The 27,013-nt window shown below is 38.9% G+C and overlaps 1 protein-coding gene across 1 annotated transcript in view; it reads right to left on the bottom strand.

Annotated features, from left to right (window-relative positions):
• The window catches only part of LOC105882300 (dachshund homolog 2), a 408,214-nt gene that overhangs the window by 208,104 nt on the left and 173,097 nt on the right, over positions 1–27,013 (bottom strand). The gene's annotated exons all lie outside the window — the stretch shown is intronic.

Here is a 27,013-nt window from a genome sequence, read left to right as displayed (position 1 = left end):
TATCTATAACTACCTGTATACCTATCTGATGCCCTTTATGTTAAGAATCAATTTTCATGTCTTTGAAATGAGGTCCAATCCACTGTTAACTTTCTATGAGTATAAGTGGACTACAATACTTTCAAAATAACCACTTATTGACTTGCTATTTATTTATTTTTATATGTCAGTAATGTCTCCCTTGCCAAGGCTGCAAGGTCCTTACTGGCATAAACTATAGGTATAGTTTATACATTAACTATGTATATACATAAACATAGTATATACATAAACTATGTACACAATCTATGTATACATAGATTTTACAATCTGAGAGCCTTTCATTTGTACAATAATTAAGGAAATGTGAATTCTAATATTTTAAGCCTAAAATGTTTAAGATACTGATTCTAAATCTCCAGAAAGTAAGAGATTTAGGAGAAAGGTTAAATTATACCCTCTACAGTAATCCTATTTAATTATATGTATAAATTACTATCTGATTTGAGATAAAGTATTGATAACTATGTCTCTATTAACTATCAGAATGTATAGTTAGAGCTACCTTAAACAACAAACAACATGTACAATTTCTATATGAATTAAAAGAGAAAATGGTTACCATGAGAATAGATATTAAGAGAATCTGGCTCTTATTCTTAACACAAAATATCTGGAAAGATTATACTTCAAAGTTCATGTTACTTTCTCTCATAAAATTTAGTGTGATAACTCAAGAGTTTTGTAACTTTTGAAACTCACCAGCATTTTAATAGTCAAATATAAAACATGTTTTGTTATTGTTATTTCCATATTAAAACTATACTCTCCATTCATGAGATATCACATGTTCTCACTTATAAGTGGGAGCTAAATGAAAGATATATATTGTCATAAAGTGATGAAAAGAACATTGAGAACTAAGAAGAGGGGAGGGCAGGTGAGTAAGGGATCAAATCCTACCCATGGGGTATAATATTCACTGTTCTTGTGATGGGTATAATATTCTTGTGACGGGTGCAATGAAAGCCTTGACTTTAGCTTGATACTATCCATCTATGTAACAAAAAACATTTGTACTTCATAAATATTTTAATATAAAAAATTAAATTAAAAATATCTGCAATTTCTAAATTTCTAGGATCAGAAAAATCTGGCCGTCAGAGTGGTAACTTCTACATAATATGGTAGCTACTTTAAATAGAGCAAGCTTTCTTCTTAAAGCAGTATATCATTTTCAGGATGTGTAGAGTTTGGGGAATTAGGTATTGTTACCTCCAAGACTAAAAATATCTAATAGGTTGCTGTGGAGAATATTATCATTGGTTAAGATGCTAAACTAACATAATTTAACTGCAGGCATCCAGTATTTCATTATGGCCCAGTAGAATAGACAAGTACAAAGGAAAATTCTGACCCCTATCCAACCTGCTGTAAAGTATCATTATCTGATATATATATATTAGGTATTGGTTGGGTAATAGAAAACTAGTTCTTGATTAAATAATTAGGCCAAATCATCAATGGAGAGACAATCCAAACACACACACACACACACACACACACAACACACACACTAAGACAAATTCTATGTGGACCTAGGAACTGGTTGGATGATATATAAGGTGGCACATTCTTTCTAGTTTTGTGAATTCTGTCACAGTCCTATTAACAATAAATTCTGAAAGAAATACAAACCATTTTTTTCTACTTGCAACCAATAGCTTGAAGTTGTTAAAGGGGCACACTAACTCAAATGGATCAAATGAAACAGAAGCCATAAATAATTTTATCTCTTTCCTAACCTTTTCTACAGTCAGAATTTCAAACATTTGGTAATAATATGTCTGACATCAAAACTGCTACAGCTAGAGATAAACAAACATACATGGTTGGGAGATAGATGAGGAAGGAATGGCCCAATACAATGTTAGGAACACTAAACCATCTTGACGATGAGAGAAGGAACTCCAGCTTCTGTGGCTCTGAAAATTTCCATGGTTATTCTTTTTTCCCATTAATAAGATAGTATATGTTCAGAACCAATGAAGTGAGAACAGAAACATCACCCCAGATTATAGTTCACTAAACTATGTTCTGTTTCATTTCAACTGATTTCCTTTTTCCCATTTTTATCCACCTAGGTCTTTGATATTTTTGGGAGTCTGTGTTTTCAGAAAGACTGTGGTAACTTGTACTAACAGATTGGCATAAATTATGAACTTTCTAGAATCAAAGGTATCATTTCAAGGTGATATATACCACCATTCCTCGTGTTTGTGATCCTAGTAATGAAGCCCTTTCAACTCTTTGTCAAATTATATTAACACTTACTCTTAACTAGTTATTACTCTCTACTTTCTGTTTTTAAAGAACACAGGATCTTAGTTTAGTTATATGCATTTTTTTAACAATTGCCATGTGTCTCAGGTAAGATCAATGCATTTTTTAAAAAATCAATTTGTTCTGGTTGGTTGCAATTGAATTGGAAGCCTAGGAATTTTAGAAATTTCCACAGAAAATAATTGTATCATACAGATAACATGCATTTTACTTTTTAATTTGAATTCCTGCTACCAGTAATTTCAAACACAGCATTAATTTTCCAAAGTATTTTTTAAATAGTATTACTTCGAACTCATACGTTATAAGGTTAGAGGGAATTTATTGACTCTGTAGAAGGAACTGAGAATTTCACAGCCACTTTTTAATAGGCCTGAATTATTTCTCAGCACAGCTACTTGACAAACTTCCTGAATGATCTTCTGGCCCCCAACTCTTCCCATCTCCTGTCTATGCTATACTCTATTATTAGTGATATTTTTATAAAGAACAGTATCTTCACATACATCACCCACAGAAAAAGTGTTTAGTGGTTCACCACAACCTACAGAATAAAGTTCAAAACTTCTAATCTGATACTTATTTATTTAAGAATTAGGGGGTGCAATCATTTTGGCTACATATAGTGACTTTATCTTGCCCAAGCCAGGGCTACAAGTTTGCCATTCCCCCGTACAGTGTGCACTGCATCCATTTGTTGTGAGTTTATCCTCCCCCACCACGACCCTCCAACCTGAATAGCACCCAATGAATACTACTTCCATGTGAGCACCGTAGTGTTGCTCAGTTAGTGCCCATTTGATGATGAGTACATGTGCTGTTTATTTTTCCATTCTTGTAATACTTCACTTCAAAGGATGGGCTCAAGTTCTATCCAGGATAATATAACAGGTGCCGGTACACCATTGTTTTTTGTTTTGTTTTGTTTTGTTTTTTTGAGTAGTATTCCATGGTATACATATACCACATTTTATTAATCCACTCATGTATTGATGGGCACTTGAGTTGTTTCCACATCTTTGCAATTGTGAATTGTGCTGCCATAAATATTCAAGTGTGGATGTCTTCATAATAGATTCTTTTTTTCCTTTGGATTGTTGCCTAGTAGTGAGATTTCTGGATCAAATGGTATTTCTATTTTTAGCACTTTGAGTTATCTCCAAATTACTTTCCAAAGGGATTGTACTGATTTGCAGTCCCATCAACAGTGTAAGAGTATTCCTATCTCTCCACATCCACGCCAGCATTTGATTTGGGGACATTTTGATAAAGGCTATTCTCACTGGAGTTAAGTGATATCCCATCGTGGTTTTGATTTTGCATTTTCCTAATGATTAAAGATGTTGAGCACTTTTTTATATGTTTGCTGGTCATTATTATGTCTTCTTTTGAAAAGTTTCTTTTCATGTCTTTTGCCCACTTTTTGATAAGGTTGTTTGATTTTTTTCTTGTTAATTTTATTAAGTTATATATAGGTTCTTGTTATCAGCCCTTTATTTGCTGTGTAGCATGCGAATATTTTCTCCCATTCTGTAGATTATGAGTTTGATCAAGTGATAGTTTCCTTAGCTATGCAGAAGGTTTTTTAATTGAGCAGGTCCCATTTATTTATTTCTGTTGCTGCTGTGATTGCTTTGGGGGTCTTCTACATAAATTATTTGCCTAGGCCAATGTCTATAAGAGTTTTCCCAATTCTTCTAGAATTCTTAAGGTTTCACACCTCAGGTTTAAGTCTCTTATCCATCGTGAGTGGATTTTTGTGGAGAGGTGAGAGGTGGGGATCCAGTTTCAATTTTTGCATGTGATATTTAGAACCTCCTCCAATCTACCCCCACCCATCTTTATAGGCACAGCTCCTACTCTTTTCCATCATATACCCACTGCTCTATACTTAACACTCTGTTACTCATACAAACATGGTGCTTGCTCATTTTCATACCATTGCTGATTTGCCTTTTCTGCCTAGAATACTTTTCTTTAATTTCCACAAATAGAAATAATTATTCTATTCTTTGAATTTCCCCATACTAATGCATATTTATATAAACATATTTATCCTTATCTGCCATTTATTATGATTATATCTATAAGTCTCACTTTCTCACAAAACACAAAGGCTGGTAAAGTTACTAAAAGGGCATTGACTATGTCTTACTCAGCTTTGTACTTACAGAAGGATATAGAATAGTATTTCATAGGTAGATAGTATTTGATATATACATGCTTAATGAATTTACCATTTTATAAAACAGAGGTTTAGTAAAGGTAATATAAAGATCCTTAATACAGATAATGTAGTCAAAAATTGGCAAACAGTACTCAGAAATATAACTACGCTGACAACATCATTTTTTTCCTTTTAATCCACTAATCATCATATGCTGTCATGTCTCTTGTATCTTTAATAAATCATGAAAATTTCCTTGTACTTTACTTAATCAATGACAAGTAAAATGAAAAATGTATAATAATTCCTAGAGGTATTGAGACATTTTTAAACAAAGTTTTAATATTTTTAAACATCTATTATTTAAATAGGTCGAAAGAAGTATTTTCCCTTTATTAATCATGGAGTAGTTATGACCAGTGAGGAGAAAATTACATTACAAATGAGCAGCTACCTGTTATCAAATTACAAGGTATTTTCATCAAAAGAACTAAATAGGCAGCAGAATGACCAGTTAACATGTTTCCACTGACCTGGGGGAATTTTTTTCCAGTTAATAGCTTCTGAAGAATGCTTCCTTTTGATTCTTGTCTCTGACACAAAAATGATTGACCCATTTAACCAGTCTTCTATCACATATATCAGAGAATCCTATTTACTCACAGACTACTGGAACATTAAAACACAATAGAGTCATTGTTTCTAGAAGAAAAATTTAAAGATTGACTTATTTTTTACCCCAAAAGAGGGTTGAGATCAAAAACTAACTTTAATAGATGTTTGACTAAGGTCATACACCTAAGAAATAGAACATTGAAGATGAAAGAAAAGAAACAAGTTTGGCTTTTGATCTCAGCCAAATCCATTTGGCATTGTTTAGCTTTTATATAATGCTTCAGTTTTAGGTGGTATCATGACTGAAATGAATTGGCTTTCTTCTTGAGGCTTTAATAGCTTTGCATTACTTTGGCTTTAGCAAAGTTTAACAAAAAAGATTTGTACTTTCTGAACTGGTATTGTAGTATTAGTTGTAAACAGGTTTTCTTCATCTACAAGTACCACTATCATATGATATACATGCTAGATTTTCAATATACATAAAAGGGAGCTAAAAAATGAATTCCTATCAAATATTCTTCAAAGAAAATTATAATTGAGGTCACCAAAATTTGTTAATGACAAAGAGTCTTCTTAATTTTAACTACATTATTTTAAATGTACATTTCCTATGAACTAGAAGAGTTTTCTACTTTGTAGCTCAGCATTGGACAGAGCCAAAGTAACCCACTACTATATGTCAAGCACTATTTAGAAACTCTACACACATTATCTCATTGAATCTTTAAAATGACTCTATAAATATGCAAGAACTATTATGCCAATTATACAGATGAGAAGAGTGAGAGCAGGAGAGATTGTCTATCTTGGGCAAGATCACATAGCAAATAAGTAGCAAGGCATTGATTTGAACCAAGCTCTAACTCGAAAGTTCTGTTCTTTCCATGGTGCTTTCTGTTCTTTCCATAATTTTAATTATTTAAAATGCTAGAACCAAAAATAATTTATTTTTTTAGTTCTATGAATTAAGTGTTTCTCAAAACTATTGCAACAAATTGTTTAGGCTTATACATCTAGCGTGGAGCATTATTTAAGATATGGGTGAAGAGTTATACCATTTAATTTATTAAGCACTTGTCTAGATAACTCATGTCTCATCTCCTTAAATTATGTTTTGTCTAATGTTTACAGATTATCATTGAAGGTATTGTTTCTTAGTACTTGAATTATCCTAATAATTGTCTCAGTGTGCTATTTCTCTCCACAGGGGCAAGCTGCTGTAAGTATCTACATTTTATAATAACTTGAAAAAGTGGAATGAGTGCTTTCTTGATTACAGCTTCCCACCATTTATCAAAACCCTTTATTGAAAGGATTTTTTAAAGAAAAAGATCACACGAAGTTCAGTGTTTCTAATGAGGACCTGGAGTTTCCGAATTAATAGATTAGTGAATGTTTTTAGGAGAAAGTAGAAAAAGGTCAAAGGAAGCACATATAACAGCCTCTTCTTAACATATCTGAAACATTTCCACTTGTTAATAGACAGATACATAGTTATTATGTCACACTAGCCTCTAAAAACGGAGATGTCAATCAAAAAGATTAAGGACTCTCTGTACTGAAAATTGACAACTATCCAGAATTAGAGATCATCTCAAAACTACTTGTCTTTGAAAAACATGGGGTAGGTTAGGATATCCTCTTTCTCTCCTTTATTTTATTTTCTTTGCTGGTGAAAAGATTATGTAGTAACATTGATTCCCCTCCTGCACTGATTCCACTGCTTAGTCCCCCACTCTAACCCTTTCACAGTCCTTCTCAATCACAAACAGAAGACACAGTAGATAAAATAATAAGAGAACTTCATAATTATTTTCTGGAATAAATCAAAATTCAAATGTCTAGAAGACAGAAATCTCAGATTAAAATACTTTTGAGACTCAAGGAATTTACCATATGTTTGGCATTCCCATTTCAAAGGGAAAACAGACCAATATGTCAGGGGATTACAGAGAATGTTTTAGCAGTTATATTCTGATTTGTTTTTCATGAATGTCAGTGTGAAGCAGCTCGGGAAGGCTGATGTCCATGTTGCCCATGGAAAAGAAAGAATTCTTCCCCATATTTCAAAAACAATTATACAACTCCATTCCTGAAAGTGACAAGGAACCAGGCATAGTGGAGAGTCTCAGCAGTTAACCAATTAAAGATGCCATACTAGTTTATCTATATCTTTGTCTATGTACAACTTTAAAGGCAACTAACTTTTTAATTTTGAACGTTGTGACCATAAAAGACTAGTTAACATTTGGCTGGAATCATCTTACCTTTACTGCCAAAGGGTGAGGGTAGGGGAAGAGGGAATAGAACATTTCAGTAACTGAAAGTCCTAAATAAAGTAAAATTTAACCACTTTCATTAATTCTGTAGATATTTGTAATATAATAAGTGCAGAAAGTAATCCTTCAGACATGGCTATATTCCCCATATCAATCAGAGTTATTTTAAAGTTGGGAAACTATGTAGAACATTCTATGAATACAAAGAAACATATTTTAGATCTGTGGTATTTTTTACCAGTAAAACTCATTAGAAAGCTCAGTAGCTACACATATAAAAACTGAAATAAATTCATTTTAGTTTAATATATTTCTTAATAATAAAATTAGGGTAAAAAATTATGACTAATGAAACCATGTTTTTAAATCTTTTGACCATATTTGATTGGAATTTTATATTTCAGTTTCTAAAGCCTTAACAAATAAAACACTACTTCTCACATCTATCTGCCTTCCAACTGCATTATATTTTCCTTGTTTATAATGACTTGGTAGTATAAGCATTTAATGCATGCCAAAATTAGCACAACTCTAAGCATTTTCATTTTTTAAATGTGACTAAACAGTGATTGTAATGCAACATTTCATGGTACAGTAACTTAAGGTAAAACATTATATTATCATTCCAAGCACAATTGATATTGTATCTTTCTGTTCATTCAGCAATTTACTTGCACAGTTTGTGTGGATAAAAGATGATAGGTGAGTATTATGCAATATCTGTAATCCTAAGGACCATGGTTTATTTAATAGCAATGTTAGTCAAGAGCTATGGCTTGAATAAATCTCAAGAACTTATTGCTAATGCCACAGAGTGCCTAGGAAGATAACTTCATCCGTATATGTAGAAAAATCTTGGGGTAAATAATTGCTGTATTTTACACTATGTTAATACCATTTCTCCTATATCCTCCCTTGTCCCCACTGATGTCATTAAGAAGATATTCACAGAAAATATTGGCCTTCAGATGCTTTTTCTGGCTTCAAAAATACTTGGTTGAGTGTTTTCTTTAAGATTTAATAAACCTGAGGGGAAAAGATGGAGGATGAGAAACACCGCCAGACAGAGTGTCTCTGCAGAAAAGACAGATTCTAGCAGAAATCAGAAGAAAAGAAGCAAGAAGACGAGCCTACATCGGATGAGGGTCGGAAGGAGGAGTACCTGAGACCATGGGAGACTCCACGGGAGGAGGTCACGGAGGAGAACTGGAAGCAGGAACTGCCGGAACAGCCCGGAGACCAGCGGGAAGTATCGGCCGTTTCCCCTCCCCTGCATCCCGGACTGCTGGTGGGCTCCCCAGTGAGTAGAGAGACCTACAGACACCAGCCCAGCAACAGCGGCTGCCAGTGAGCGGTAAGCCAGTGGTGGACACGGCACCAGGCTCCTAATTCCCTCGGTGTACCTCCAAGGGCACAGACCCAAGCCGCGCGGCAGGCGCCATATTGCCTCCTTCTCCCCTCTGCTAACCCTACCCGTGGCTGCCCAGAGAGACAGAGAGACAATATAGCCACCAGCCAGAGGCACCTACAGAGAACAGGACCTTCCCTTTTGGGGCCCTACAGCTGACTAAGGGGAACTCAGACTGTGAGCTCCCTACCCGCCAGCCCTCCCAGGTGCTGCTGGCAAAGTGATCCCAGGAGAATGGGGCAGACTCTGAGGTTGAGAGACATAGACGCAGCGTGGGCTACCTGTGGGTGAATTGGGACTGGCACTGCTCTCCCTGGTGGGGATACAGTTTGAACTCTGGGACCCAGAGGTCAGACCTGCAGACCACATCCCTTGCACCAAGGCCTCGCATTGCCTGGGGCACAAAAGGGATATCTGTGAACAGCCTACTGAGGTGTGTGTGCCTTCAGGGGCACATCAGAATCCTAGAGGGCAACCCTCCCCCCAAAGGGAGGCTCTGCACCCATCCCAGGTGGCATTCCTGTGCAGGGAACCTCCCTGCCGGTAGCACATCCAGGGGAGGCCTGGTGGCGTGTGGTCTGCCTGCGGGCAGAGGCCCAGCAGTAGCTGCGGAGTTGGGCAGGTGGAAAGAAGTGAGGCCCGCTCCAGACTGCAGAACTCAGACAGCCCCACCCCCACACACAGACTTTCTGACTGAGCAGGACCATTCCAGCCCCTCCCTGACAGCTTTACCTGGAAGCAGAGAAAAGAGCTTTGACCCCTGCTAATGACATTGGTGTTGCCTGAGGGTAGGCTTACCCAACCCATTTCCGCCCAGACTCTCTCCTAGATTAGCCATCACTGAAGGGTAGAAAAGGACACACCTGGAAGTCCCATGGCCCCACCCACCACCTGAGGCACTAGAGTTCTCTCCACAGGAACAAGAGCTGAAAACAGGGCATAAAAACAACAGCGTAGCCTGTTCCTCGAAGCAAGCGCCACCTACTGACAGGGAGGACATCCTGCACACCCTTTTCAGGACACCCACTGACTCATTATACAGGGAGTGGTCAGATCTCACCGACAGACACCATCTTCCAGCTCAGAAACTAAACAAGGCTTGTGAATACCCAAATAAAAACCTAAGGAAAATAAACAACTGATTGATATGGGAAGAAATCAGCTAAGGAACTCAGGAAATATGAAAAACCAAATGGAAAACTCACCACCAAAGAGGAGCCCCAGGCCCCTAGAAACGGGCACCAACCAAAATCAGGCAACCAAAATGACAGAAGAGGAATTTCGTCTGTGGATCATAAGAACACTCACCGACCAGCAAGAACAACTTAATAACCAACACAAAGAAACCACAAAAAGCCTCCAGGATCTGGAAAAAAAAAATAGACACAATGAAGAAAAGTTTAACCGAACTCCTGGAAAGGAAGAATCAATTCAAGGAACTACAAAATACAGTGGAAAGTCTCAAGAACAGGGTAGATCAAACAGAAGAAAGAATCTCAGAGCTTGAAGATAACACCCTCCAATTAAATAATTCAGTCACAGAAATAGAGCAGAGAAATAAGAGAAAAGAGCAAAGCCTACAAGAGCTGTGGGATTATGTGAAGAAACCTAATGTGAGGGTCATAGGGTTACAAGAAGGGGAAGAAGACAACACTCAAGGGTTGGACAAGCTGTTTGAAGATATAATAGAGGAAAATTTCCCAGGCCTTGCTCAAAATCTTGATATACAAGTTCAAGAAGCTCAGAGGACCCCTGGGAGATTCAATGCAAACAGGAAGACGTCACGACATCCAGTCATCAGACTGACCAAAGGATCAAGTAAAGAGGCCCTTCTAAGAGTTGTAAGAAGAAAGAAGCAAGTAACATACAAGGGAAAGCTATTTCGAATAACATCAGACTTCTCTAATGAGACGTTACAAGCAAGGAGAGACTGGGGCCCCATTCTCACTCTTTTGAAACAAAACAATGCCCAGCCTAGAATCCTATTCCCTGCAAAACTAAGCTTCATATATGAAGGAGAAATAAAGACATTCCCAGACAAGTAAAGGCTTAGAGAATTCACCAAGACAAGACCAGCCCTACAAGAAGTACTCAAAATAGCGTTATGCACGGAACATCATAATAATAGCCCACGATATAAAAACAACCAAAACCCAAAGATTAAAGGTCAGATAATACAATGGCTCAAGACAGAAATCATAGCAACAACATCCAACCTAACAGAATGAACAGTAATCTACCTTACCTATCAGTTCTCTCAATAAATGTGAATGGTTTAAACTCTCCACTCAAGAGACACAGGCTGGCTGAATGGATAAGAAAATACAGGCCAAGTATATGCTGTCTTCAGGAAACACATCTAACCTGCAAGGATGCATATAGACTAAAAATAAAAGGGTGTAGATCAGTATTCCAAGCAAATAGAAGCCAAAAGAAGGCTGGCGTGGCAGTTCTAATTTCAGACGATTTAGTTTTTAAAGCAACAAAAGTAGTGAAAGACAAAGAGGGTCATTATATAATGGTAAAGAGCACAGTTCAACAAGAAGAGACAACAATTTTAAATATATATGCACCCAACTTAGGTGCACCCAGATTCATAAAGCAAACCTTACTGGAGCTAAGCAGATGGATTAATAGCAACTCCATAATCACCGGAGATTTCAACAACCCACTGATGGTATGAGACAGATCCTCCAAACAGAAAATTAATAAAGAAATAATGGACTTAAACAAAACTCTAGAACAATTGGGTCTGACAGACATTTATAGAACATTCTACCCAAAAACCGCTGAATATACGTTCTTCTCATCAGCACACGGGGCATTCTCTAAGATTGACCATATTCTAGGACACAAAGTAAACCTCAAGAAATTTTAAAAAATAGAAATCATACCATATATCTTCTCAGATCACAGTGGAATAAAATTAGAAATCAACCGTAACAGAAACTCACATTTCTACGCAAAAACATGGAAATTAAACAACCTCCTACTAAATGATTCCTTCATAAATGAAGAAATCAAGATGGAAATAAAAAACTTCTATGAAGAAAATGACAATGGAGAGACAAGTTATCAAAACCTCTGGGACACAGCTAAAGCAGTTCTGAGAGGAAAGTTTATCTCCATAAATGCCGATAACCTAAAGACAAGAAGATCACAAATAGACAATGTAATGAAACGACTCACAGAGCTGGAAAAAGAAGAGCAGACCAAGCCCAAACCCAGCAGAAGAAGTGAAATCAACAAGATCAAATCAGAACTAAACGAAATTGAAAACAGGGAAGCTATTCAGGAGATTAACAAAACAAAAAGTTGGTTCTTTAAAAAAATAAACAAAATTGACATGCCACTGGCTAAGCTAATGAAAACCAGAAAAGAGAAATCTCTAATAAGCTCCATCAGGAACAAAAAAGAAGATATCACAACTGATCCCAAAGAGATACAAGATATAATTTATGAGTACTACAAAAATTTTTATTCACACAAATTAGAAAATGTGGAGGAAATGGACAAATTTCTAGAAACACACAGCCTCCCTAGGCTCAATCAGGAAGAAATAGATTCCCTGAACAGACCAATCTCAACTGCTGAAATAGAAACAGCAATTAAAAATCTCCCTAAAAAGAAAAGTCCCGGTCCAGATGGCTTCACACCCGAATTTTACCACACTTACAAAAAACAACTTGTACCTATCTTGCAGAAACTATTCCACAACATCGAGAAGAATGGGAACCTCCCGGACACCTTTTATGAAGCGAGTATTACTCTGATACCAAAACCAGGAAAGAATGCAACAAAATAAGAAAGCTACAGACCAATATCCCTAATGAATATAGATGCAAATATTTTCAACAAAATCTTAGCTAACCGAATCCAGACACTTATCAAAAAAATAATCCATCACGACCAAGTGTGCTTCATCCCAGGGATGCAGGGATGGTTCAACATACGTAAATCTATAAATGCAATTCACCACATCAACAGAAGCAAAAACAAAGACCACATGATTCTTTCAATAGATGCAGAAAAAGCTTTTGACAAAATTCAACACCCTTTCATGATATAAACACTTAAGAAAATAGGCATAGAACCTAAAAATACCTAAAAATGATATAAGCCATATATGACAGACCCATAGCCAACATCATGCTGAATGGGGAAAAACTGAAAGCATTCCCACTTAGAACTGGAACCAGACAAGGCTGCCCACTATCTCCACTTCTGTTCAACATAGTGCTGGAAGTCCTGGCTACAGCAATCAGATAAAAAAAATGGAATGAAAGGTATCCAAATAGGGGCAGAAGAGATCAAACTTTCACTGTTTTCTGATGATACGATATTATATTTAGAAAACCCCAAAGATTCAACCTAGATACTCCTGGAACTGATCAATGAATTTAGTAAAGTCTCAGGATACAAAATCAATACACAGAAATCAGAGGCATTTGTATACGCCAACAACAATCAAATTGAGAACCAAATTAAAGACTCAATACCCTTCACAATAGCAACAAAGAAATTAAAGTACCTAGGAGTATACTTAACCAAGGAGGTAAAATACGTCTACAGGGAGAACTATGAAACACTGAGGAAGGAAATAGCAGAGGATGTAAACAGATGGAAATCCATTCCATGCTCATGGGTCGGCAGACTCAACATCATTAAAATGTCTATACTACCCAAATTGATCTACAGATTCAATGCAATACCTATTAATATCCCATCAGCATTCTGCACAGATATAGAAAAAATAATTTAAAGCATGATGACTGGTACAGAAACTCACATACGAATATTAACATTGATCGTAAATGGTCTAAATGTCCCACTTCAAAAGTGTATATTGGCAGAATATAAAAAAAAAAAAAACACAACTGAAATATATGCTGTCTGAAAGAAATCCATTTAACTCATAAAGATAGACATAGACTTGAAGTAAAGGGGCAGAAAAAATATTCCATTCAAATGGAAACCAAAAGCAAGCAGGTGCATCTATTCTTACATCAGACAAAAGAGACTTCAAATGCACAACAGTAAAAATAAAAAGCCAAAGGTAGTTGTTTTGTAATTATAAATGGATTGATTCAACAAAAAGCAAAGGCAATCTGAAATATATATGCACCTAACACAGGAGATCCAAGATTCATAAAAAAAATACTCATAGACATAGGAGAAGACATAAATAGCAACATCATAATATTTGGGAAATTACTCCACTGACAGAATGAAACAGATGATTGAGGCAGAAAACAAAGAAACACTGGACTTAAACATGACACTGGAACAAATAGACCTAAAAGACATTTAAAAAACTTTCTCCCCCCAAACTACATAATATATATTCTTCCCATTGGGACATGGTACATTTCTCAAGATATGTCACATGATACACAACAAAAAAGTCTCAGCAAATTTAAAAAATCAAAATCATACCATGTACCTTCTCAGACTATAAAAGAAGAAAACTATAAATCAATTCCAAGAGTGACTCTAAAAACTGAACAAATACATGGAAATTGAACAGCCTACTGCTGAATGATCCTTGGGTAAATGATGAAATCAAGGTGTAAATAAAAATGTTTTATGAACTGAATGACAGAAGTGACACTAGCTACCAAAATCTCTGAGATACAGCAAAAACTGTGGTAAGAGGAAAATTCATATCACCAAATGCCTATGTCAAAAAGACAAACAGGGAGCAAGATGGCGGATGAATAACGCCGCCAGACAGAGTGTCTCTGCAGAAAAGACAGATTCTAGCAGAAATTAGAGGAAAGAAGCAAGAAGACGAGCATACAGCGGACGAGGGCCGGAAGGAGGGGTACCTGAGACCCCGGGAGACTCCACGGGAGGAGGCTGCGGAGGAGAACTGGAGGCTGAGACCACCGGAGCAGCTCAGAGACCAGCGGCAAGGGCAAGGTCCCCCTTGACCCCCGTGAGTAACAGAAGGTCCTGGGCTGGGACAAGTGGCACCCAACGTGGGGCCCGACGTACGGACCTTTGTCGGTGACGTCGCAGAGCGCTCTTCGGCCGAAGGAAACCCTACATAGACCCTCATTCTGCCGCTCACAGAGTCGACGGTCTGAAATACAATGACTCCCCGAAAAAAGGTGCTGCTCCTCCTGTGCCTGGTTCTGGTCGTGATCAAGAGCACCATCGCAACCAACATCCATCAGATCTACAACTATACATGGCAGGTAATTAATGAGGCAGGAGACATTGTTAATTCCTCCTCACATCTCTCCGCCGTTATACCATGGGATCCATTAGAAGTCGACCTATGCGTATTGGCTCTTGGGGCTAAAGACCCTGCGTGAGGCCTTCCCGAGCTTTTCGCCCCTCAGCCAGCTCCTCCAATGACTGACTCCTCTCCAGGCTTTTGCTCCTCAGGAGCCGGACGCTCTGCGACAAAAGATAAAGACTTTTATGTTTGCCCAGGGACCCATCTACCTCATACCAACAACTACCAATGTGGTTACCCCCCTGACTTCTTTTGTGCTTACTGGGGCTGTGAGACCAGTGGTGATGCCTACTGGAATCCCTCCTCTTCCTGGGATTATATAACCGTCAGAAAGCGGTTTCCCCGTCAAGCCCCTTCGTCCCCTTACGCCCCACAACCACCCACTGACCCTCAGTGTAACAACCAGTGGTGCAACCCCCTGTTAATTTCATTCACCAAAGCTGCAAAAAAGGCTTCTTGGGATCAGTCCAGGGGATTTGAATGGGGACTTAGACTTTACATATCTGGGAAAGACATTGGTCTCACATTTAAAATCAAATTAATTAAAAGCCTCCCCAGAGGTCCTACGGTCACAATAGGTCCTAACCACAACCTACACCCACCACGACCTCGTGGTCCCACCAGAGGCCTACCCTCCTCCCCAGCTGTGTCCCCTTCTCCACTTAGCACCTCCCTATACCGACCTACCCTGCCCGAGGGGCCCCCCTCCTCTGCAGAACTAATTCTCACCTTAGCCAACGCCTCTGTCAGGACCATCCGAGAGGCCAACAATTCAGAATATCAGGAGTGTTGGGTATGCTATTCCCCCTGGCCTCCCTTCTATGAGGGTGTCGCTACATTTAGTGAACCATTATTTACTAATGACACCAGCAAACTCAGATGGGGCCTAGAGACCCATAATGGCCTGACACTCAGCCAAGTCACAGGCCTAGGCCTTTGCCTTCTTGGCCCAAGAATGCTCCCCCCCGCACCCTTAGAGAAAATATGCAATCAGTCAATTACTGTTAACTCCACCTTTCAGTATATTCAGGCATCTAACACCTCTTATTTTGCTTGTTCTTCCGGCCTTACCCCGTATGTAGTCACTGCAACGTTTCTTGAGTATAGAGAATATTTTGTGTTAGTCATGCTTTTCCCCAGACTCATTGTACATCCTGCTGACGAATTGCTCAGATTTTGAGAGCGCGGCACCACAATGCCCCGGGAAAAAAGGGAGCCCATCATGGCCATAACACTCGCAGTTTTTCTAGGCCTTGGTGCCACAGGGGCTGGAACAGGCATAGCCTCTCTAGTCACCTCCAACCAGCAATACCTGAAGCTCTCTGCTGCCATCGATAATGATCTCCGAGAGCTACAGCAGGGCCTAAAATATCTCAAAGAATCCCTCGCTTCACTTTCTGAGGTAGTGTTGCAAAATAGAAGAGGCTTAGACTTAGTGTTCCTCCAAGAGGGAGGCTTGTGCACAGCACTCAAAGAAGAATGTTGCTTCTACGCAGACAAAACAGGTCTGGTAGAAGATAGCATTGAAAGGGTTAGACAGAGCCTAGAAGATAGAAAAAAACGGAGAGAACAGAGTGAAGCGTGGTATCAAAATTGGTTTTCCACATCCCCCTGGCTATCCACATTGCTTCCCAGTGTCTTAGGGCCGCTTGTAGGTTTTCTGTTGCTCCTCACCTTTGGGCCTTGGGCATTCAAAAAACTAACTGATTTTGTCAAGTCACAGGTAGACGCAGCCACACAAAAATCGGTCTCCGTGTTTCACCAACGGCTAGAACTAAGAGGCTCCAGAGAAGACCTCCACGAAGAGTCTCCCAACACACCCACTGAAGGTCTAAATTTCTCAGACTTTGCCACAGACATGGAACGCAGTTGGTTCCAAAAGCTGTGGAGACGCCCATGACGGGATTATCGCGATGCCGTGTACCAGATGCACACCCTGCCAACGGTGAAGTGACTCCATGACCTGACACTCAGCCAAGTCACAGGCCTAGGCCTTTGCCTTCTTGGCCCAAGAATGTTCCCCCCCGCACCCTTAGAGAAAATATGCAATCAGTCAATTACTGTTAACTCCACCTTTCAGGGAATGACGGGAATATTGTAGGTCCATGCCCAGGGGCACACTTCATAATCAGAAGTGCTGGAGCTGGATGCCACCTACATAGCCTAAGACAGAGGCCTCACCTTCACCACGTTAATCGCCCAATCTTATATTTGGGGTGCTGGTCGTGGAAGCCCATCGCGTAGCCTAAGACAGGCTCTCCACCAACCTATATAAATCTCCCTCATATTAATAAAGAGAGGGGGAGATGTTAGAAGCTGGGACCCTCAACACCCCTATGACTTGTCCTATGCACGGGCTTCGCCCTGGAAAATTCCTAGGACAAAAACAGCACCCCACCCTCCAGCTGTAGCTCTGAAAAGAATGCGTTCCATGACGTGCTGACCGCGAAATGCTCCAGGGTGTGCTAACTGCAATTGTTCCCGACCACCTGCCAGGTTGAGGTTGGATAATCAGTCACAAACAACCTCGATACCGATAAGATACTGATTGGGGCTGATTAGCCCAAACCAAAGACTCACCGTCACCCCACTGCATTTTTTGTTTCTACTTCCTTGTTACTGTATTCTTATAAAACCTACTAAGAATCTAAGTAAAGTAGACCTTGACAACCAAAAAAAAAAAAAAAAAAAGACAGACAGATCACAAAGTAACAACCTAATGTCACATTTTAAGGAATAAGAAGAAGAACAAACTAAATGTAAAGCTAGCAGGAAAAAAGAAATAACAAAGATCAGAGCACATCTAAATGAAACTGACATACTAAAAAAATACAAAAGAACAACAAAATGAAAAGTTGTACCTTTGAAAAGATAAAAAAAAAAATCAATACTCCATTACCTAGATTAACCAGAAATAGAAGAGAAAGAACTCAAATACGTTCAGTCAGAAATGGAAAAAGGAGACATTAAAACTGATACTAAAGAAATATAAAATATCATCTAAGATTTCTATGAAAACTTCTAGGCACACAAACTATAAAATCTAGAAGAAATGGAAAAAAATTGTAAACAACTTCCCAATCTTTAATCAATAATAAATAGAGATCCTAAACAGAATAATAATGACTACTGATATTGAAAAAAATATATATAAAGTCTTCCAACCAAAAGCTAAACAAAACAAATATTGAACCAGGACTAGACAAAGTAACCTTATTTACTGATTGATATGATCTTATATCTAGAATATCTTAATGATAACACCAAAAGATTCCTAAAATTGATAAATAAATTCAGGATTATCTCAAGTCATAAAATTAATGTGCACAATCAGTATCATTTCTATACACTAATAACAGGCAAGCTCAGATTCAAATCAAGAATGCAATACCATTTACAGTAGATGAAAAAAATAGAATGCCTAGGAATATACTTAACCAAGGAACTAAAAGATCTCTACAATGAGAAATACAAAACACTGATGAAATAAATCAAAATTAACACAAACAAATGGAAAAACATCCCATGCTCATGGAAAAATAAATATTGTTAAAATGACTATATTGCCCAAAGAGATTTACAGATTCAATGCTATTCCCATCGAAATATTAATGTCATACTTCACAGATCCAGAGAAAATAATCCTAAACTTCATGTGTAATCAAGAAGGAGCTCCAATAACCAAAGCAAACTGAAGCAAAAAGAGAATCAAGATGGTGGACGAGAAACACCGCCAGACAGTGTCTCTGCAGAAAAGACAGATTCTAGCAGAAATTAGAAGAAAGAAGCAAGTAAACGAGCCTACATTGGACGAGGATCATAAGGAGGAGTACCTGAGACCACAGGAGACTCCACAGGAGGAGGTAGCAGGGGAGAGCTGGAGGCTGGGACCGCTGGAGCAGCCCAGAGACCAGCAGGAAGGGTAGGTAAATTGGCCATTTCCCCTCCCCTGCATATCGGACTGCTGGTGGACTCCCCAGTGGGTGGAGAGACTTGTGGACACCAGCCCAGCAACGGCCACTGCCAGTGCGCGGTAAGCCAGCAGCGGATGCAGCACCAGGCTCCCAAATCCCTCGGGGCACCTCTGTGTGCACAGAACCGAGCAGCGCGGCAGGCGCCTTCTCCCCTCCCCCAACCCTACCTGTGGCTGCCCAGAGAGACAATACAGCCACCAGCTAGAGGCAACTACAGGGAACGGGACCTTCCCTTTTGGGATCATACAGCTGACTAAGGGGAACTCAGACTGTGAGCTCTCTACCTGCCAGCCCTGCCAGGTGCTGCTGGCATGGTGATCCCAGGAGAACGGGGCAGACCCTGAGGCTGAGAGACATAGACCCAGCTTGGGCTCCCTGTGGGTGAATTAGGACTGGCACTCTCTCCGGATGGGGATATAGTTTGCACTCTGGGACCCAGAGGTCAGACCTGCAGACCAGATCCTGTGCACCGAGGTCTCACATTGCCCGGGGCACAGAAGGGATATATGTGAACAGCCTACTGACGTGTGTGTGACTTCAGGGGCAGATCAGTGTTCTAGAGGGCAATCCTCCTCCCAAAAGGAGGCCATGTGCCCATCCCAGGTGGTGTTCCTTTCCAGGGAACCTCGCGGCCAGCATCACAGGCAGGGGAGGCCTGGTGGTGTGTAGTCTGGCCTCCTAGAAGAGGCCCAGGAGTAGCCGCGGACTTGGGGATGGAGGAAAAATGTGAGGCCTGCTCCAGATTGTGGGTCTCAGACAGCCCCACCCTCTCTGACAGAGAGGGGCCATGCCAGCCTCTCCCTGACAGCTTTTCCTGAAAGCAAAGAGCAGAACTTTGACCCCTGCTAATAGAATTGGTGGTGCCAGAGGGAAGACTTACCCAACCCAGTTCTGCCCAGACTCTTTCCTAGACCAGCCCTCACTGAGGGGGAGAAAAGGATACAGGTGGAAATTCCAGGGCTCCATTGACCACCTGAAGCACTAGAGTGCCTCTCTACAGGAACAAGAGCTGATAAGAGGACACAAAAACAATAGCATAGCCTGTTCCTACAAGCAAGCACCATCTACTGACAGGGAGTACATCCTGCACACCCTTTTCACGGCACCTATTGACTCATTATACAGGGAGTGGTGGAATCTCACCCACAGACAGCACCTAACGGCTCAGAAACTAAACAAGGCGTGTGAATACCCAAACAAAAAACTAAAGGAAAGAATCAAAAACTGATCGGCATGGGAAGAAATCAGCTAAGGAACTGTGGAAATATGAAGAAGCAAACGGAAATCACACCCCTAAAGAGGAGCACCAGCCCCCTAGATATGGACACCAACCAAAATAAGGCAACCAAAATGACAGAAGAGGAATTCCAAATGTGGATCATAAGAACACTTACCGATCTGCAAGAACAACTCAATAACCAACACAAAGAAACCACAAAAAGCCTCCAGGACCTAGAACAAAAGTTCACTAAAGAAATAGACACAATGAAGAAAAGTTTAACCGAACTCCTGGAAATGAAGAATCAACACAGGGAACTACAAAATACAGTGGAAAGTCTCAAAAACAGGGTAGATCAAACAGAAGAAAGAATATCAGAAACTGAAAATAACACCCTCCAACTAAATAAAACCGTCAGAGATAGAGCAGAGAAACAAGAAAAAAGAGCAAAGCCTATAAGAGATGTGGGATAATGTGAAGAAACCTAATGTGAGGGTCATAGGGTTACCAGAAGGGGAAGAAGACAACACTCAAGGGTTGGACAAGATATTTGAAGATATAATAGAGGAAAATTTCCCAAGCCTTGCTCAAAATCTCGATATACGAGTTCAAGAAGCTCAGAGGACCCCTGGGAGATTCAATGCAAACAGGAAGACATCATGACATGCAGTCATCAGACTGAACAAAATATTAACTAAAGAGGCCGGCTAAGAGTTGTAAGATGAAAGAAGCAAGTAACATACAAGGGAAAGCCAATTCGAATAACACCAGACTTCTCTAATGAGACTTTACAAGCAGGGAGAGACTGGGGCCCCATTCTCACTCTACTGAAACAAAACAATGCCCAGCCTAGAATCTTATTCCCTGTAAAACTAAGCTTCACATATGAAGGAGAAATAAAGACATTCTCAGACAAGCAAAGTCTCAGAGAATTCACCAATACAAGACCAGCGCTACAAGAAGTACTCAAAACAATGTTACGCACGGAACACCATAATAAAAACTCACGAATATAAAAACAACGAAAACCCAAAGATTAAACACCAGGTATCACAATGGCTCAAGAGAGAAATCAAAGCAAAAACATCCAACCCACAGAATGAACAGTAATCTACCTTACTTATCAGTTCTCTCAATAAATATGAATCGCTTAAACTCTCAACTCAAGAGTCATAGGCTGGATGAATAAATAAGAAAATACAAGCCAAGTATATGATGTCTTCAGGAAACACAACTAACCTCCAAGGATGCATATAGACTAAAAATAAAAGGGTGGAGATCAATCTTTCAAGCGAGTAAAAGCCAAAATAACCTAGCGTGGTAGCTCTAATTTCAGACGATTTAGTTTTTGAACCAATATCAGTAGTGAAAGACAAAAAGGGTCATTATATAATGGTGAAGGGCACACTTCAACAAGAAGAGATAACAATTTTAAATATATATGCACCCAACTTAGGTGCACCCAGTTTCATAAAGCAAACCTTACCGGAGCTAAGCAAATGGATTAATAGCAACTCCATAATCACTGGAGAGTTCAACACCCCACTGATGGCACAAGACAGATTCTGCAAACAGAAAATTAATAAAGAAATAATGGACTTAAACAGAACCCTGGAACAATGGGGACTGACTGACATCTACAGGACAGTCTACCCAAAATCCACTGAATATTTGTTCTTCTCATAAGCTCACGGGACATTCTCTAAGATTGACCATATCCTAGGACACAAAGTAAACATCAAGAAATTTGAAAAAATAGAAATCATAACATTTAACTTCTCAGATCACAGTGGAATAAAAGTAGAAATCAACCCTAACAAAAACGCACATTTCTACACAAAAACATGGAAATTAAACAACTTCCTACTAAATGATTACTTCATAAATGAAGAAATCAAGATGGAAATAAATAAATTCTATGAAGAAAACGACAATGGAAAGACAAGTTATCAACTCTTCTGGGACACAACTAAAGCAGTTCTGAGAGGAAAGTTTATCCCATAAATGACTATAACAAAAAGACAAAAAGAACTCAAATAGACAATCTAATGAAAAGACTCAAAGAGCTGGAAAAACAAAAACAGACCAACCTCAAACCCAGCAGAAGAAGTGAAATCAGCAAGATAAAACCAGAATTAAACAAAATTGAAAATATGGAAGCTATTCAGCAGATTAATAAACCAAAAAGTTGGTTCTTTGAAAAAATAAACAAAATTGACACACCATTGGCTAAGGTAACGAAAAGCAGAAAAGACAAAACTCAAATAAGCTCCATCAGGAACAAAAAAGAAGATATCACAACTGATCCCAAAGAGATACAAGATATAATTTATGAATACTACAAAAATCTTTATGCACACATACTGGAAAGTGTGGAGGAAATGGACAAATTTCTGGATACACACAGCCTCCCTAGGCTCAATCAGGAAGAAATAGATTCCCTGAACAGACCAATCTCAAGAGCTGAAATAGAAACAGCAATTAAAAATCTCTCTAAAAAGAAAAGTCCCGGTTCCAATGGTATTTACACTGCAATTTTACCACACTTACAAAAAAGAACTAGTACCTATCTTGCAGAAACTATTCCACAACATCGAGAAGAACGGAAACCTCCCCGGCACTTTTTATGAAGCGAATATTACTCTGATACCAAAACCAGGAAAGGATGCAACAAAAAAAGAAAACTACAGACCAATATCCCTAATGAATATAGATGCAAAATTTTTCAACAAAATCTTAGCTAACTGAATCCAGACGCTTATCAAAAAAATAATCCACCACGACCAAGTGGGCTTCATCCCAGGGATGCAGGGATGGTTCAACATACGTAAATCTATAAATGCAATTCACCACATAAACCGAAGCAAAAACAAAGACCACATGATTCTTTCAATAGATGCAGAAAAAGCTTTTGACAAAATTCAACACCCTTTCATGATATAAACACTTAAGAAAATAGGCATAAAAGGGACATACCTAAAAATGATACAAGCCATATATGACAGACTCATAGCTAACATCATACTGAATAGGGAAAAATTGAAATCATTCCCACTTAGAACTGGAACCAGACAAGGCTGCCCACTATCTCCACTTCTGTTCAACATAGTGCTGGAAGTCTTGGCTACAGCAATCAGACAGGAAAATGGAATGAAAGGCATCCAAATAGGGGCAGAAGAGATCAAACTTTCACTGTTTGCTGATGATATGATATTGTATCTAAAAAACCCCAAAGATTCAACCAAGAAACTCCTTGAACTGATCAATGAATTTAGTAAAGCCTCAGGATACAAAATCAACACAGAAATTAGAGGCATTCATATACGCCAACAAAAATCTAATTGAGAACCAAATCAAAGGCTCAATTACCTTCACAATAGCAACAAAGAGATTAAAGTACCTAGGAATATACTTAACCAAGGGGGTAAAAGACCTCTACAGGGAGAACTATGAAACACTGAGGAAGGAAATAGCAGAGGATGTAAACAGATGGAAATCCATACCATGCTCGTGGATCGGCAGACTCAACATCATCAAAATGTCTATACTACCCAAACTGATCTACAGATTCAATGCAGTACCTATTAAAATCCCATCAGCATTCTTCACAGATATAGAAAAAATAATTTTACGCTTCGTATGGAACCAAAGAAGACCTCGAATATCAAGAGCAATTCTAGGCAACAAAAACAAAATGGGAGGCATTAATATGCCAGATATCAAACTATACTACAAAGCTGTAGTAATTAAATCAATCTGTTATTGACAAAAATAGGAATATTGACCAGTGGAACAGATCTGAGAATCCTGATATAAAACCAAACTCATATAGCCATATAATCTTTGACAAAGCAGACAAAATCATATGCTGGGGAAAAGAATCCCTTTTCAATTAATGGTGCTGGGAAAACTGGATAGCCACCTGTAGAAGGCTAAAACAGGACCCACACCTTTCACCTCTAACAAAAATCAACTCACACTGGATAACAGACTTAAACCTAAGCTATGAAACTATTAGAATTCTAGAGGAAAAAGTTGGAAACACTCTCCTAGACATTGGCCTGGGCAAAGAGTTTATGAAGAAGTCCCCAAAGGCAATCAAAGCACCAACAAAGGCCGGGCACGGTGGCTCACGCCTTTAATCCTAGCACTCTGGGAGGCCGAGGCGGGCGGATTGCTCAAGGTCAGGAGTTCAAAACCAGCCTGAGCGAGACCCCGTCTCTACCATAAAAATAGAAGGAAATTAATTGGCCAACTAATATATATATAAAAATCAGCCGGTCATGGTGGCTTGTGCCTGTAGTCCCAGCTACTCGGGAGGCTGAGGCAGGAGGATCGCTTTAGCCCAGGAGTTTGAGGTTGCTGTGAGCTAGGCTGATGCCACGGCACTCACTCTAGCCTAGGCAAGAAAGCGAGACTCTGTCTCAAAAAAAAAAAAAAAAAAAAAAAAAAAAAAAAAAAAAACACCAACAAAAATAAATAAATGGGACATGATCAAACTACAAAGCTTCTGCATAGCCAAAGGAACAGACATGAAAGTAAAGAGACAACCTCCAGAATGAGAGATAATTTTTGCATTCTATGCATCCGATAAGTAACTGATAACTAGAATATAATTAGAACTCACGAAAATCAGGAAGCAAAAAATAAACTAACTCTATTTAAAAGTCGGCAAAGGACTTGAACAGAAACTTTTCTAAAGAAGACAGAGAATGGCTAACAAACATATGAAAAAATGCTCAACATCTCTAATCATCAGGGAAATGCAAATCAAAGCCACAATGAGATATCACTTAACTCCAGTGAGAATGGCCTTTATCAAAAAGTCTCCGAACAATAAATGCTGGCGTGGATGGGGAGAGAGAGGAACACTCCTACACTGCTGGTGGGACTGCAAACTAGTTCAACCTCTGTGAAAAGCAATATTGAGATACCTTAAAGCAATACAAGTGAATCTACCATTTGATCCAACAATCCTATTGCTGAGCATCTCCCCAAAAGATCCAATGACACTCTACAAAAAAGACACCTGCACTCGAATGTTTATAGCAGCACAATTCATAATTGCAAGGCTGTGGAAACAGCCCAAGTGCCCATTAATCCAAGAATGGATTAATAAAATGTGGTATATGTATACCCTGGAGTATTATTCAAGTCTAAAAAACAATGGTGATATAGCACATCTTATATTTTCCTGGTTAGAGCTGGAACCCATACTATTAAGTGAAGTTTCCCAAGAATAGAAAAACAAGCACCACATATACTCATCAGCAAATTGTTTTTAACTGAACAGCACCTAAGTGGTCACATATATATACAGTAATAGGGTATTGGGCAGGTGGGAGGAGGGAGGGGGGCAGGTACATACATATATAATGAGTGAGATGTGTACCATCTGGTGGATGGTCATGCTGGAGACTCAGACTTGTGGGGGGAGAGGGGGAAATGGGCATTTATTGAAACCTTAAAATCTGTACCCACATAATATGCTGAAATAAAAAAAAAATCCATCACGAGGAAGTGGGCTTCATCCCTGGAATGCAGGGATGATTCAACATAGGTAAATATATAAATGCAATTCACCACATAAACAGAAGCAAAAACAAAGACCACATGATTCTTTCAATAGATGCAGAAAAAGCTTTTGACAAAATTCAACACACTTTCATGATACGAACACTTAAGAAAATAGGCATAGAAGGGACATACCTAAAAATGATACAAGCCATATATGACAGACCCGTAGCCAACATCATACTGAATGGGAAAAATTGAAAGCATTGCCACTTAGAACTAGAAAAAGACAAGGATGTCCACTTGCTGCACTTCTATTCAACATAGTGCTGGAAATCCTGGCTACAGCAATTAGATGGGAAAGTGGAATTAAAGGTATCCAAATAGGGGCAGAAGAGATCAAACTTTCACTGTTTGCTGTTGATATGATATTATATTTATAAAACCCCAAAGATTCAACCAAGAAACTCCTGGAACTGATAAATCAATGTAGTAAACTCTTAGGATACAAAGTCAATACACAGAAATCAGAGGCATTCGTATACGCCAAAAACAATAAAATTGAGAACCAAATTAAAGACTCAATTCCCTTCACAATAGCAACAAAGAAATTAAAGTACTTAGGAATATACTTAACCAAGGAGGTAAAAGACCTCTATAGGGAGAACTATGAAACACTGAGGAAGGAAATAGCAGAGGATTTAAACAGATGGAAATCCATACCATGCTTGTGGATCGGCAGACTCAACATCATTAAAATGTCTATACTACCCAAATTTATCTACATATCCAATGCAATACCTATTAAAATCCCATCAGCATTCTTCACAGATATAGAAAAAATAATTTTATGCTTCGTATGGAACCAAAGAAGACGCCGAATATCAAGAGCAATATTAGGCAACAAAACAAAATCGGAGATATTAATATGACAGATATCGAACTATACTACAAAGCTATAGTAATTAAAACAATCTGGTATTGGCACAAAAATAGGAATATTGACCAGTGGAACAGATGTGAGAATCCTGATATAAAACAATCCTGATATAGCCATCTATTCTTGTGAAAGCAGACAAAAACGTATGCTTGGGAAAAGAATCCCTTTTCAATTAATGGTGCTGGGAAAACTCGATAGCCACTTGTAGAAGGCTAAAGCAGGACCAACACCTTTCACCTCTCACAAAAATCAACTCACGCTAGATAACAGACTTAAACCTAAGGTATGAAACTATTAGAATTCTATCAGAAAATGTTCAAACACTCTC

Source organism: Microcebus murinus, chromosome X (assembly GCF_040939455.1).
Source record: "Microcebus murinus isolate Inina chromosome X, M.murinus_Inina_mat1.0, whole genome shotgun sequence".
In the NCBI taxonomy this organism is placed as follows: Eukaryota; Metazoa; Chordata; class Mammalia; order Primates; family Cheirogaleidae; genus Microcebus; species Microcebus murinus.
The sequence above is the reverse complement of the archived record's forward strand: the minus strand, read 5'-3'. Positions and strand labels throughout refer to the sequence as shown.